The sequence below is a fragment of the Ziziphus jujuba genome, chromosome 4 (assembly GCF_031755915.1).
Source record: "Ziziphus jujuba cultivar Dongzao chromosome 4, ASM3175591v1".
Lineage (NCBI taxonomy): Eukaryota > Viridiplantae > Streptophyta > Magnoliopsida > Rosales > Rhamnaceae > Ziziphus > Ziziphus jujuba.
Genome location: NC_083382.1, coordinates 3,983,837 through 3,997,293, shown reverse-complemented (window position 1 = coordinate 3,997,293; position 13,457 = coordinate 3,983,837). Strand labels below are relative to the sequence as shown.

The window sequence follows — 13,457 nt, the reverse complement described above, 5'->3', positions numbered from 1 at the left end:
ATAATATTCAAACAACATACATAAAAATACATGTATGAACACAAACCAAAAATACTTGAATAAAACACCTTTAATTTCAAATACCACTTTGAAAAGCATTTAAATTTTGATAATCGATCGGGAAAATATTTTGACGCCTTGAAATCGATCAACACACATCCTTAGGCAATCATCATTCTTCTCCATGAACGAAACGGATACCATTCACGATGATAAGCTTGACCTTCAAAAAGAAAAGGCATCCTCGACCATCGACTAGGCCATAGGAATTCCCCGTTAGGCTAGATGATCCTAATTGACACCCTCGAAGATTAGAGTTATTCAAACTCGGGCAACGAATTTACTTCGAGACAAACAGAAAGAACGCTTTCACACGGGTAAAAGGAGAGATTAGACACGGATGGGACACACAACAATGCACAGTCCCTTAGGAATACTAGAACCTAGAGCTCTGATACCAACTGTCAGGACCCGTCCAGAATCCCTTCCCCAGAACCCTAGACAGCCCTGATCCCAGGGAAACCCTACCGAACCCTCCAACGGAAAATCCGGCAGAGCCTCCCCTAAGCGATTTACTTACCACAAACTTACCTGCACTGAAAATACACTTCAAAAATATCCCCTTATTCCTCCCACAATACTACAAATTGATTCCACAAATTTCAGCACTTCAAAATAAATACAGTAATCCAGTGCAAAATAAATACAAACAGGGTACTGCCGAACTAAAACAGCGAGGAAGATCAAGTCCGCTCCGAGTGAACACCAACAACCTGGTACCTAGAGGAACGGAATTTAAGAGTGTGAGATGCTAATCATCTCAGTGAGCGACCCTACTTCCATGTTGAGTTCTTCCCACTTCCACACAGGAATCGGTAAAGGTTGGAGTAGTCCCGAAGGCTTCTGTCTTTCTGCTTTCACTTGTTGACAAATCAAACACTTTGATACGAAGTCTGCCACTTCTCTCTTCATACCAATCCACCAATAATACTTAACAAGCGTCCGGTACATCTTGGTACTCCCAGGATGCATCGCATACATCGAGCTGTGCGCCTCCTCTAAAATCTCCTTCTTGAGTCCTGGGATATCCGGAACGCAAAGTCGTCCTTTATACACGAGGGCTCCATCCCTCCTTATGGAAAATTCCAGATCAAGACCTTCTTGTACCTTGCCCTTAATTGTCCTCAACTTAGGATCTTCCATTTGGGTCTCTACTATATGATCCACCAACACCGGTCGTACCTGGAAGCTAGCCATGAGAACTCCTGAAGGATGCATATGCATTAACACCCCCATCTTCTTCAACTCCACCATGAGAGGTAGTTGGATGACTTGGATGTGAGCAAGGGATCCAGTAGCCTTCTTACTCAAGGCATCTGCCACTACATTCGCCTAATAGTGACTTTAACTTCCCTCTTGTGCAACTTTCCTTCTCATGCCCACTAATTAAGGATATTAAAATTGGTCCACGAGAACACGATCTGCAAGTCTTGGTCATAGTCGAACGCTAACCATAAGGTGCTTCTAAAGCATGCATCCTTAAACCAACAACCAACTCTCGTGACTCGATCAGCACTTTAAAAGGTTAGATTAGAACTTAAGTCTAATTTCCCCAAATACTGGTATCACCAAGTTAAGGTTGAGATTAATTCACTTGTCTTCGATTACCCTCCTAGTACTTACAATTATAAAACCCTTGCTCCTCATTGATTAACCAATAGTCTTAACCTCGACAAACATCAATCTTTCTTTTAACTAAATTCATCAAGGTCATGAATAAAATTCTCAACATCCAAATACCATTCTTGAAAACCCTAAGTTTCCCCCATTTCAAATAGATTCCATGAATCCACACCTCAAGCAATAAGAAATTTAAATCTTAATTCTAGCATCACCACCAATACTATGAACAAATCACTAGATCCTTAACCCAATAAAGTATTCCACACTTCTTAAATTCTAACTCCGTCCCAAAAATCATACTCCTTATCATTGTAAATTATCACCAACAATATCAACCACCTTGAATCGATAAAGCACCACCAATACGAACCTTAAATCTCCAAGGAAATAAGATATCAAGATCTTAGCTTCTAGAATGAAAAATAACCATGCTTAAACATCCAACCATGCCTAAGGAATCATCCTCATCTCATTAACCTCATCAACCACCAAGTAGAACTTTAGTCGCTATCCGGAGCTTGCTTGATTCTCTAAACGCTGTCGTACCTTCTCTTTGTGAACGATAGTTTAAGCACGAAATCCATGTTTACATCTCCCTACTCTTACTTATCGGTGACCTAAGTACCTTTATTCGGATCTTGCAACTTCCTTTATCGTGCCAAACCACAATGTTACCTAGTGAGCATTCCATACGTCTTGGTACCCTTGGGGTGTATCGCATACCTTGAATCGCGTGCTTCCTTTAGGATCTCCTTTTTGAACTCAACGATACCCTGCTTTGGATTCTCGACTGGCGATACTTAACCTTAAGTCGCTTTTGGAAAAACCATAACATAAAACAAATAATAAAATATATTTTTCAACTATACCTAACTTGCATAGGCAATTGTTAAAACTCCACATTGAAATTCATATCTTAAAATTCATAGCATAAAATAAAATATGCACGCTTGTAATGGAGGTACGTACAACACCTTCTACATGTTACGTAATCCATGATTCCAACTGTCGCCGACACTCTGCTACCAATACAAGCCAGGGTGGTTGCCTATATTGGCCGTCCAATTCCCCGGGCTCGTAGGCAACATGATCATGGGGCTAGCTCTACATGGACCACATTGGTTCGCCGCCTCCATATGGTGCAGTATAATATTCAAACAACATACATAAAAATACATGTATGAACACAAACCAAAAATACTTGAATAAAACACCTTTAATTTCAAATACCACTTTGAAAAGCATTTAAATTTTGATAATCGATCGGGAAAATATTTTGACGCCTTGAAATCGATCAACACACATCCTTAGGCAATCATCATTCTTCTCCATGAACGAAACGGATACCATTCACGATGATAAGCTTGACCTTCAAAAAGAAAAGGCATCCTCGACCATCGACTAGGCCATAGGAATTCCCCGTTAGGCTAGATGATCCTAATTGACACCCTCGAAGATTAGAGTTATTCAAACTCGGGCAACGAATTTACTTCGAGACAAACAGAAAGAACGCTTTCACACGGGTAAAAGGAGAGATTAGACACGGATGGGACACACAACAATGCACAGTCCCTTAGGAATACTAGAACCTAGAGCTCTGATACCAACTGTCAGGACCCGTCCAGAATCCCTTCCCCAGAACCCTAGACAGCCCTGATCCCAGGGAAACCCTACCGAACCCTCCAACGGAAAATCCGGCAGAGCCTCCCCTAAGCGATTTACTTACCACAAACTTACCTGCACTGAAAATACACTTCAAAAATATCCCCTTATTCCTCCCACAATACTACAAATTGATTCCACAAATTTCAGCACTTCAAAATAAATACAGTAATCCAGTGCAAAATAAATACAAACAGGGTACTGCCGAACTAAAACAGCGAGGAAGATCAAGTCCGCTCCGAGTGAACACCAACAACCTGGTACCTAGAGGAACGGAATTTAAGAGTGTGAGATGCTAATCATCTCAGTGAGCGACCCTACTTCCATGTTGAGTTCTTCCCACTTCCACACAGGAATCGGTAAAGGTTGGAGTAGTCCCGAAGGCTTCTGTCTTTCTGCTTTCACTTGTTGACAAATCAAACACTTTGATACGAAGTCTGCCACTTCTCTCTTCATACCAATCCACCAATAATACTTAACAAGCGTCCGGTACATCTTGGTACTCCCAGGATGCATCGCATACATCGAGCTGTGCGCCTCCTCTAAAATCTCCTTCTTGAGTCCTGGGATATCCGGAACGCAAAGTCGTCCTTTATACACGAGGGCTCCATCCCTCCTTATGGAAAATTCCAGATCAAGACCTTCTTGTACCTTGCCCTTAATTGTCCTCAACTTAGGATCTTCCATTTGGGTCTCTACTATACGATCCACCAACACCGGTCGTACCTGGAAGCTAGCCATGAGAACTCCTGAAGGATGCATATGCATTAACACCCCCATCTTCTTCAACTCCACCATGAGAGGTAGTTGGATGACTTGGATGTGAGCAAGGGATCCAGTAGCCTTCTTACTCAAGGCATCTGCCACTACATTCGCCTAATAGTGACTTTAACTTCCCTCTTGTGCAACTTTCCTTCTCATGCCCACTAATTAAGGATATTAAAATTGGTCCACGAGAACACGATCTGCAAGTCTTGGTCATAGTCGAACGCTAACCATAAGGTGCTTCTAAAGCATGCATCCTTAAACCAACAACCAACTCTCGTGACTCGATCAGCACTTTAAAAGGTTAGATTAGAACTTAAGTCTAATTTCCCCAAATACTGGTATCACCAAGTTAAGGTTGAGATTAATTCACTTGTCTTCGATTACCCTCCTAGTACTTACAATTATAAAACCCTTGCTCCTCATTGATTAACCAATAGTCTTAACCTCGACAAACATCAATCTTTCTTTTAACTAAATTCATCAAGGTCATGAATAAAATTCTCAACATCCAAATACCATTCTTGAAAACCCTAAGTTTCCCCCATTTCAAATAGATTCCATGAATCCACACCTCAAGCAATAAGAAATTTAAATCTTAATTCTAGCATCACCACCAATACTATGAACAAATCACTAGATCCTTAACCCAATAAAGTATTCCACACTTCTTAAATTCTAACTCCGTCCCAAAAATCATACTCCTTATCATTGTAAATTATCACCAACAATATCAACCACCTTGAATCGATAAAGCACCACCAATACGAACCTTAAATCTCCAAGGAAATAAGATATCAAGATCTTAGCTTCTAGAATGAAAAATAACCATGCTTAAACATCCAACCATGCCTAAGGAATCATCCTCATCTCATTAACCTCATCAACCACCAAGTAGAACTTTAGTCGCTATCCGGAGCTTGCTTGATTCTCTAAACGCTGTCGTACCTTCTCTTTGTGAACGATAGTTTAAGCACGAAATCCATGTTTACATCTCCCTACTCTTACTTATCGGTGACCTAAGTACCTTTATTCGGATCTTGCAACTTCCTTTATCGTGCCAAACCACAATGTTACCTAGTGAGCATTCCATACGTCTTGGTACCCTTGGGGTGTATCGCATACCTTGAATCGCGTGCTTCCTTTAGGATCTCCTTTTTGAACTCAACGATACCCTGCTTTGGATTCTCGACTGGCGATACTTAACCTTAAGTCGCTTTTGGAAAAACCATAACATAAAACAAATAATAAAATATATTTTTCAACTATACCTAACTTGCATAGGCAATTGTTAAAACTCCACATTGAAATTCATATCTTAAAATTCATAGCATAAAATAAAATATGCACGCTTGTAATGGAGGTACGTACAACACCTTCTACATGTTACGTAATCCATGATTCCAACTGTCGCCGACACTCTGCTACCAATACAAACCAGGGTGGTTGCCTATATTGGCCGTCCAATTCCCCGGGCTCGTAGGCAACATGATCATGGGGCTAGCTCTACATGGACCACATTGGTTCGCCGCCTCCATATGGTGCAGTATAATATTCAAACAACATACATAAAAATACATGTATGAACACAAACCAAAAATACTTGAATAAAACACCTTTAATTTCAAATACCACTTTGAAAAGCATTTAAATTTTGATAATCGATCGGGAAAATATTTTGACGCCTTGAAATCGATCAACACACATCCTTAGGCAATCATCATTCTTCTCCATGAACGAAACGGATACCATTCACGATGATAAGCTTGACCTTCAAAAAGAAAAGGCATCCTCGACCATCGACTAGGCCATAGGAATTCCCCGTTAGGCTAGATGATCCTAATTGACACCCTCGAAGATTAGAGTTATTCAAACTCGGGCAACGAATTTACTTCGAGACAAACAGAAAGAACGCTTTCACACGGGTAAAATGAGAGATTAGACACGGATGGGACACACAACAATGCACAGTCCCTTAGGAATACTAGAACCTAGAGCTCTGATACCAACTGTCAGGACCCGTCCAGAATCCCTTCCCCAGAACCCTAGACAGCCCTGATCCTAGGGAAACCCTACCGAACCCTCCAACGGAAAATCCGGCAGAGCCTCCCCTAAGCGATTTACTTACCACAAACTTACCTGCACTGAAAATACACTTCAAAAATATCCCCTTATTCCTCCCACAATACTACAAATTGATTCCACAAATTTCAGCACTTCAAAATAAATACAGTAATCCAGTGCAAAATAAATACAAACAGGGTACTGCCGAACTAAAACAGCGAGGAAGATCAAGTCCGCTCCGAGTGAACACCAACAACCTGGTACCTAGAGGAACGGAATTTAAGAGTGTGAGATGCTAATCATCTCAGTGAGCGACCCTACTACTCTACACTATCATACCACGATAATAGGTATATAAATAATAATTAGTTGGAAATAATAATTTCTCTCAAAACCCTTACAATTCTCTCAGTTGGAAAGGTTCCCCTTTTAAAACATTTTCACAAAACCCTTTATTCATATTTCCCGAAAACCAAGACATCAATTAAATACCAGAAGCGGTAACAATTATATTTTTCATTAACATTTTATTTTTAAAACACAGTTCTGAAAATCATTTGATGCACCCACTATATACCAGTGGCGCCAACAGTACCCAGCGTCCCAAGGTACCGCCAGACAGGAGGTTATAGAAAGAAACCGGCATACGGTCGCGTGGCGTCCCACAGCGCCGCTGCTAACCTGGTGTCCCGGCCAAAGGGGGGTGGCCGCCCTCTCCGATGGCATCCACAGGACACCCTCATAATATCAACCGCGTGCTACTCACACCCACCTGCGCGCTAATCACAACCGTGTGCACACTAACCATATCACATAATCAGAACACCAGTACGTGCACGGTGCATCTAAAAATCATAAAATCCATAAATTTAAATCATAAAACAAATTTCACATTTTTCATAAGCATAGCGGGCATAATCCATCCGCTTGAACCGGGAAATTCTCCACAATTTCTTTATAATTAATGCCATAAATTCCATGATTTTCAAATCCACCAACTTCCAAATCCATCAATTTAAATATCCACATTTTTCCAAGCATAAATAATTCTCGAAATATCATAGTCAAATCTCATAATATTCCATGGGCATATTTTATAAAAATTGAAATCAGCAACATAACCAAATATTTTCTTTGAAATATTTGAAAATCAAATCGTGCCCAATTTACCATTAAAACCACACCAATTTCAAAATCCTCAAAACCATAAAATAATTCCACACGGCATAAATTTGTAGAATTCGCATTTTCTTAAATCCAATAAATTCATAAATAATTCTACAATAAATCCAATAAATATTTGGCACATAGAAATTAAATTCCAAATATTTAATTCACACATAATATATTCATCAATTAAATTCCCCAAAATTAATTTGAAGGTGGGTCACTCACCTTGTGCACGTATCTCAATCAAGATCCTCCGCAGGATCGACTCCGCTACTTGCACGTGCACCTAAAACATCCACAGTACCAAAACCACAAATATTAATATTTTATTCGGGTAATCCCCAAATGGGTACCCGGGGAGCGAACACCAAACGATAACTAAAATTTACGAATTATATACCGAATCGAAGCTCGAGTGATGCTAATCACAGATCCGGTCTTAATTTCCGATGATCGTACCCGACGGGGTCGGAATTTTATCGGGAAGCTTTTCGGGTTTCGGCTCCGCAATTCTCCCAAACCGTCGCGAATTGGTGGAAACGGAAGTCGGATTTGGATTCAGGAGGTCGAACACTGCGGACTGGAGCTGGCCGGAATTTTCGGGTACTCGCCGGAACAGTATTTTCCGGCGGGCCGCCACGTCACCGGCAACCGTCACCGGAACAGTATTTTCCGACGGTGGCCGTTTGCTGTGAAATTTTGCAGATTTGTAGATCGTGAGGAGAGCAATCCAACGGGACCGACGGTGAGCAAAACGGAGGTCGGACGGCGGAGAAATCACCGTTTGAAGATTTTCGACCCCTCGCCGGAAAACGCTCCGATCCCGGCGCGTCGGTGGTCCGATGGCCGTGATTTTTGGTGGGTAGGCCGGACTTGAGGAGAGGATGCTGGGTGTATGGCGCGTGTACTGTATATCGGCCGGAATAGTGCCGATTCGCGGTGGCCGGCGGTGGAGGGGGAAAAATCGCCGCCAAACTTCGGACGTCCGATCCGGGCGCGTCCGGCGGCCGTTCGCCGTGAAATTTGGAGGTTTTGCCGGAAATGAGGTGGGCAATCTGGCTGGCCGGCGCGTGTACAGTAACTAGGCCGGAAAAACATGAAAATGACCGGCGGCCGGCGGGTCCTCTCTCTCTCTCCTCTCTCTCTTTCTCTCTCTTCTCTCTCTTTCTCTCTCTTCCCCGAGAGTTTTTCAAAATTAAAACCCTGCGTGACACTGTTCATGCCACGTGGACCACTCAGAAGCTGACACGTGGCATTTCACTGTTCACCGACCCAAAAACATTAAAATAATACGGTATCCGGTAAACTTCAAACGTCCATAACTTTTTAACCGGATGTCCGTTTTGAGCGTGCCGCTAGTCTGTGAACTCGTATCGACGAGCACTTCACAACCATGCATGAGTCAAAGCTCAATTTCCCATAAACAAAAAGTCAACTCCGGCACCCCTTGGACAGTTTGGACCGCAACTTGTTTCGTCCATAACTTTCAAACCGTAGCTCCGTTTTCGACGTGCTACCAGTCTACGAACTCGTGGCATCGTGCACTTCGCCACGGTGCCCTAGTCATCTCGAAATTCCCACCGAGTCTAAAAGTCAACTTTTGACCCCTTTGGTCAACGGTCAACAGTCAACCTCGGTCAACGTGCACGGATTCCGGTGCGATTTGGGACGGGGTGTTACACTGATATCCATAACAAATTAAAAAGTGGATCCTAAGCATTACAAAATGTCTTTTTATTTTGATAGGGAATAATACTTGCCTCCTCACTAGTATGGAAGAGTTCATACTAATCAATTAACCACTTGAGCATCCCCAAATAACTCTTCAAAAATAAAGAGTATTTTTCATATAATAAAGAATATTTTTGAACATAAAGAGTGGAACTTTTAAAACTTTTTCAACAATATTCTTTGTATCACATTTTTTATTTTTATTTTTTCAATGAACATTTATTTTTATGTGTATTTTCTTCCTTTTTGTTTTTTGTTTTTTAACAATAAATAGTAATTAAAATATATTAATATAATATAGTGGTTTTGGAATTTGATAAACATTAAATAATATTAATATAAAGAGTGTTTTTGACTCTCCAAATTTAGAGAGCCAAATCCACTCTATATTTTAAAAAGTCAAAATACAGAATGGGTTGGAGTTTGTTTTTAGAAATTGACTCTTCAAAATAACGAATCTATAATAGATAAAGAGCCCTTTGAAAATGCTTTTACATGTTTTGATATTGATCCATATATCCATTTCTACTGACTTAATTTATAATTAATTCAGATACTATATATAGTTTAGTTAATACAAATCATATTGGTGTGATAAGTGACAGACCCATAAATTTATTTTAGAGGGGACACCATTACAAAATTAATTATCAAATGTTTTCCAATTGTATTTTGAAGGAATAATAATATAGATAAAAATGCAACAAGTTTAGCTATACATGGTCTAACTAACTAGAAAATTTACTAAAACAAATTTGTTCTTTGAAACGAAAATAACGTAAACGGATTGCAAGGCTAACAAAACCTTTTTAAAACATTAGCCTCTAACGATGATGAAATGAATATTTTATTTACAAGTGCTTCTTCATCATTGTTCCAAATTTAATATATATTTTAAATTTATTTTAAATTTATAAGATTAACCACAAAAATAATTAAAAAAATAATGAAAGAAATTTTCATTATAACCAAAAGTTTTCATAAATTTCTATGTGCAGTAAATCAAAAAATAATTAAATAAATATTATATTTTTCAGACGTATATTTCTAGTGTCAATTATAAATTTATTTTTCTAGTTTCAACTATAACTAATAATAATAATTAAATAAGCGTGATATAATTTTTTGTTAACATATGAAGCATGATATAACTTAAAAAAAAATGGCAATGACTATTACAAATATAATTTTAGATAAATGAGATATTAAAAATAAAAAAGTAGATAAATAATAAAAATACTAGAAATATATGCAAAAACGATGGTTTAGATAAATGAAACAAATTCCTAGAAAAAAACGATAAATGAAACAAATTATTAAAAAAAAAAAAGAATGATATTAAAAATTCAAAAGCAGTTAGCAGGCTTGGTTGTGGGGGAATTAGCAAGATTAAAAATGCAAACATGGATTTTGTTTTTTTTTTTTTTGGGGGGGGGGGGTTGCGCCGGCGCCCGGTGTGGTGGGGCGGCGGGTCGAGGGGCCACAACAATGGAAAATATAGGTCCGTCGGTGGGTGTGATATATTAATTTCATAATTGGAACAACTGAGTTAATAAGTTAAGTTTTATTTTCGATTCTGTTGTAGAGTTATATTTACAAAAATAATAATAATAATAATATACTTTTTTGTCTTTATAATAATACTTGTCAATCTTTTATTTTCTTTTTTTCTTTTCCTATTTTATTATTCATTAAGGTCCACCAAGCAAATAATAAAAGTCGTTGAATTCTTCTCTCATTTGAGCAGATAATTAAATGGCTTTGATCATTCAAGAAATATATGATTAATAAATTGTATATCATATAAATTATAATACATAAAAAAAGATTTAAAAGTATGGTATCTGCTCTCTCACAATCACAATTGCAAAAACCCAAATATATATATATATATATATATCGAAGTCACAGCTAAAAACTTATCAGTTTAAGGCATCCAATAAATACTAATAACGTTGAAATGGGTGATATTAATTAATTGCATTGATCATAAAGTTTTAAGCGAATCAAAAGGTCGAAACAGACAAACAAACAAATAAACCAATGATAATTGACATGTCAGTATCAAGCAGAGCTAGCTAGGAGCTCCTTTTCACACTAGTGAAGAGGCAAAAATATATATTATCGTTAATTTGGATGGGTCACAAAGAATTTCCATGGCCTCCCTAGTGTTTATCAATGAACTCTCTGTCTATATAAATGCTCAGTCAGGAATTCCTGCCCAACTATCCTCCTAATCTATGTCTTCTCTGCCTCTCAATATCATTAGTGGAGATGAAGAAGAATACAATAATGTGCTGTGTTAGATTGTGTTTGGTAGCTGCGACAACATTGATAATATTTTCTAGCACACATTATCATGTGGCACCGGAGGCGGCAGATGATCATATTGGCAGCCTACTGAATATGGAACCCTGCATAACGGCAATCACAACATGGACGTCACCGTCAACCAATTGCTGCCGGAATGTGAGAGAGCAAAGACAATGCTATTGTGAGTTCTCTAAGGATCCAAACCTTGGGCGTTCCATGCCCTCTCAAAATGCTAGAAGGGTTTTTTGCCAACTGTGGCATTCGCTTGCCTGATTGCTACTTGCCTTAATTAATTAATTAATTAGCTTTTTATAATTTGGAGTCTATTCCTTAAAGACAAATTATTTTTCACTTCTTATATTGATTATGCTAAGTTGTATAACATTTCTTGTAATCATGGTAGTCATTCAAATCGTGAAAACAACTCATGTACTATATATATATATATATATATATACATGTATATTACCCAAAAAAAAAAAAAAAGAAAAGAAAAGAAGAAAATGCTATTGTGGAGGAAGTCTCTACCATAAGAAAGAGTATAATCCAGTGCCAGTTGTCAAATTGTACAGATTTAATTACTATAAACGGCTATCGTTTACCATGATAGATAATTTTTTCTACAATAACAGATATATATATATATATATATATGTAAAATATAATAATTACTTATTAATCTAATAGAATGGTTTACTTTTTCATATAAATTTAAATAATTGGAAGCCTATATAAAAATTAAAATTTTTAGGAATTTATTCTTATTAATAAAGCATTAATTATTTATTTAATTAAGTATATAGTCAATAAGTAATAAGTATATTAAGACATTTCATATATAACAACAAGTTAAAACTCTTTTAAACTAGACTAACATTGTGATCCTAATATAAAACTTCCCATGTTTATCCTTAACCAAAAGTATTTGCATTGCCTATCTATATTTTTGAGATTATCGGAAATGAAAAACATTAATTTTTTAAATAATATAATAATAACAATAATATATATATATATATATTTTATGGCATCAATTTGTAGTCAAACAACTTAGCCAAATAAATTGGTCTCTTCAATTACTCTACTCAAATTTATGCTTTTTCTTTTATTTGTTTATTTTTTTTGGATAATTGCTCAAAATTCATCCTTGACAAACGTTTTGTTCTACAAAGTCATTTGTACAAAATTTTGAGCATACAATAAATTAAGAATAACTCGAGTGTGTCCATTTGTACAAGAGTTTTTAGTTTAATTAATCTCAATTTAAAAACATGCACACATAGATGTTAGAAATATAGAATTTTTATTTTTTATGACAACATCGTGTAAAGAAATATCGATATAGTCTCCCATTAAAGTAAGATAATCAATGCCAAGAATGATAAGGTCGAAATTTTTCACACATGTCTGGGTGGTGTAGCTGGTTATCACGCTAGTCTCACACACTAGAGGTCCCCGATTCAAACCCGGGCTCAGACACTGAAATGTGTGATGCACAACAAGTTATCTAAAGGTCCGACTTGTGTAACACATGATATTCACTCCGCTTATGCTTCTTGTTTTTTATTTTTTATTTATTTTTGTGTGTGTAACACATGGTCTAGATCTTCACTGCGCACATGCCAAATTTTTATAATTGTGAAATTTATCTTTTTCCATGATGCATAACATATTGTAAGATCTTCACTCATCCGATTTGTCTAACACATGGTCTTACCTTCGCATATGCCAAATTTTTATAATTGTGAAATTAATCTTTTTCCATGATGCATAACATATTATAAGGTCAAATTCTCAGTTTTTATTTTTTATTTTTTATTTTCCCTCTTCTAACATATAATTTCCACCTACATCTATTTTACTTCATTGTTACAAAAGTTGAGAGCAGCGTGGCTCATCATACAAGTCATAAGGTCAAACTTTTCATCTACTTTCTTATTTGTCATCAAAATCGTAAAATAGTATCTTGACGTGTTAGTATCATTTTAAACATAAAAATCTCAATATTTTCTGATGCAGCTGTAATATATTTGCTCCTTATATACTTCCTGTATAACTCTTGTTGTTTT

The 13,457-nt window shown here is 37.3% G+C and overlaps 1 non-coding gene across 1 annotated transcript; it reads left to right on the top strand.

The window, feature by feature from the left end:
- Positions 1-12,793: 12,793 nt before the first annotated feature.
- Positions 12,794-12,867, top strand: TRNAV-CAC (transfer RNA valine (anticodon CAC)). The gene has a single exon. It is a non-coding gene; the product is annotated as a tRNA-Val (tRNA).
- Positions 12,868-13,457: the final 590 nt, after the last annotated feature.